Source organism: Teleopsis dalmanni, chromosome 1, assembly GCF_002237135.1.
Source record: "Teleopsis dalmanni isolate 2A chromosome 1, ASM223713v2, whole genome shotgun sequence".
NCBI classification, from domain to species: Eukaryota; Metazoa; Arthropoda; class Insecta; order Diptera; family Diopsidae; genus Teleopsis; species Teleopsis dalmanni.
Window position 1 is genome coordinate 11,671,588 of NC_051846.1, and position 3,520 is coordinate 11,675,107.

The following is a 3,520-nucleotide window of genomic DNA, read 5'->3' on the forward strand; positions in this document are numbered from 1 at the left end:
TTTGTCGGTCGCCGCTGTCAATTGCTCAGATTGACTTTTTCATTGCAGCTACTGTCGCTACCTTTTATTGTCACCCTCGTGCCAAACTTAAAACTACTTCCCACGTTTGTATCTGTGAACTATGATATATATTTCAGCACGGAACATTTTGTGTCTTCATTACAAGCAGCACGAAATTCGCATTTGACAGCCTCAATATGTTGCGTTGAGTTGTGTCTCTTGAGATATGGATAAGCATAGAAATGCAGTAGACTCCTCTGGTGAACTGAAAGCTATATTTTAATCTCTTAATTTTTTTATTTTTTATTTTTTTCTTTTAATTTTAATATACGTTATTGTGTTTTTGTTTCTTGGGGCAATTGAAATCGTTTGTCATATTCGCTTTGGCTGTCATAAATTTCTCAAATCCGTGGTCGAGCTTAGAGGTATTTAGTTTATAGTTGGTATATTGTGTGGCGCATAGACACATAAATTTCATTGACTACTAAATTGCTTCCAAACGTTGGTCAGCAACTTTTATTTTTAGTTTCTGCTTGTGCTTTTTATTTTATTCGTTTTCACATTCTAAAGCGTTTCCAACCTGGCGTTGCGGCTTTTACGCCGGAGACGATTCGACACCGTTACCTCCGGCTAAGTTCCGTTTCCGTTGGGGTCAACTGGAATGTACGTACGTACGACTTTTACTTAGGCGGTTATGGCAAGCTTTCGAATTATGTTTTATTTGTCGCTCAGCTTCAATGAGGGGATATTTTAAAATTATTGTCAACTACGTAATTTTTATATTGCAACGCTATTGCTTATTAAAAAAAATAAAAATCCAAAAATAAAACAAAAAATTTGTATTTTTATTAAACATTTTAGAAAACGCCAGAAAAAAATTTAAAAAACAAAATTTTGTTCACAAGCATAAACATTTTTTCTAATAACTTTTGATCATAATACCTATCATAATACCTATATAGTATTATCGTTATTATAAAGTATTCATCAAAAAATTGTGGGAACATTTTATCTGCCAATACAATAATTACCCAAGCTAGAAGACACTCGAGATATGTTACGTCTTTTATTTATTACAACTAAGTTAACAATATAAGTCTTGGTGAGTCCTAAATACATTGTTTTGACGAACTTAATAGTCTTTATTGACGATTATTTGATCTAATATAATCAGTCTTCTCACAAATACTGTATTCATTATACACGGTTTGTTTTTGTGGAACTGTTTCGTATTTTTAAAACTCAAATAACCACCTTAAGTGTATTGAATCTATTTAAATGGGTAAAGAATATTTAAAAGATAACTTCAAAGAGGAATAATTGTCAAATCCTCTACTTCCAAAGCTTTAAAAACGAAAATCCATGAAGTTATGGCCGCGAAGAATTACTAGTTATGTACGGATAAGATATCGAAAATTATCTCAACAGGATCCAGTACTGTGTCATGTTTCGTGGAAAAAGTTTTAAAATGTTATTCTTCAGACTTTTTAGTTAAGTGCAACCAATTATTGACTTCATAATTTAATCAAAATCTCAATCATAACTGTGTTCTAGTTGCGTTTACTCTTGGAATCATAAAGTATATAAACCTGAATTATGACGTTAGCATATTTTTCTAACACAGACTTCAATGCCATATACCTAAAAAATAATAGTATACGAAACTATTGTTCTCTTTCAAACTTTGGTCATGCTGATCCAACACGTTGGTTGTTCAATAAGTTTGGAACGAGAATGAAAGAAAAACAGATTTGAAGTTGTAAAAATGATTTGACTTTTTAATAAAGTTCATTTAAACTGGAGCCTAACTCTATAATGGTTTCCTATCAGAAATTCGTTTCGAACAAGAGTTTTTTGAAATCCAATAAGTGCTGATTTTTAAAATAATTCATACTTTTACTGATTCACTCATTTTAGCAAGGATTATATGAGCAGAAGTATTGTCTTAATGAAAAATCATATTTTTTCTTCTATATACAGAAGAATTTTTCACGAACTTTTCACGAAAATCATTTTCATCATTTCATCCAAAAATTTGCTAAGTTTCATTAGAATATGTCCTTATTGCATTATCAGTTTTCGAACCCCAATAGTTACCAGTACTCATGTAACCCTACTAATATTGTAAATGGATCTTCTAAGAATATTCAATAGTTTGTTTGATTTCAATTAGTAGTATATTTATACATAAATATATGTATATCAAATAAACACTATAATAAAGTTACTATTATAATTATTATTTTTTCTGTTTTTAATCAAAGCAAAGATTGTCTCAAAATGTAAGTTATGTCCACTTTTTTTTTACGTTTTCAAACTTTCAAACTCCAAAAGATCCAAAAGAATATTTTTTATATATTCTTTTGGATTTCCATGAATAGAAATTTAAATAATTCACATTTTTCTCAGTAAATTAAAGATAGCTAGTATAGTTTATATGTAAATAATCTCTTTAAGCATGACGACATGAACTCATTTGGCGATGTAACCTTGCCTACCTTTGTATTAGAATGCAAATGAGTTGCCCAATTTTTAGCCCAATCGAATGAAGGTTAATTTGACAAATTAATGACATTGGTTTACTACATTAAATATTGCTATTCTTTCGAAAATAAACGTTTATATATAAATGAGAATGTGTAATGCATTTGACGTCAAAAAAAGTGTTCGAAAGTATTTATAATATAAATATAATACCTTCTGCTCAAAAAGTACTCGGATTTTGTAAATAAAACACACAAATTTAAATTTTATTCCAAATTTATTTTATCTCCTTCAAAATATGCTCCTTCTGAAGCGATACACATATGCCAACGCTTAACCCAATCTTCCATACACTTTTCGTAGGCCCGTAAAGGTATGGCTTTTAGTTCCTTCAGTGAATTCTCTTTTACCGATTCAATCGACTCAAAACGCTTACTACGAAGAAGCAATTTGAGTTTCGGGAACAAGATAAAGTCGCACGACGCCAGATCTGGCGAATATGGCGATGACAATAGTGCCGTGTTTGGTCAAAAAATCGCGTACAACAAGAATAGTAAAAGTCGCTAAATGCACTTGAGATACCATAGTCTCACATTAACAGCTGCTGTAAACAAACTAATTGACAAATGGTGCTCAAATTTGTAACATATGTCAAGAAAGGGTGTACAAAAAATTTTTGAAAAACGTCTATTACTTAAGGAGTAGTTAACAATAAAATCCGGATAGTTTTTGAGCAGAAGGTATTTTATTCCCTTTTTTTGTGACAAAAAATATTATATAATAATTTATAAGCGGGCTAATTGGTCATTTAAATAAAAATAATAAACTATAATTTATTATTTATATTTAAAACAAATTATTTTATTAAGATATTTTTCAATATTTCGACTAACTACGATGATCCCTGAACATGACTATCGAAAATGTGAAAATTAGACTTTGCTCAGTGGATTTACCTTTGCCACGTTTTACCTAATCCAACTCACTCCATACACCTTACATAATTAAATTTCAGGATGGACTACAATTTAAGGTT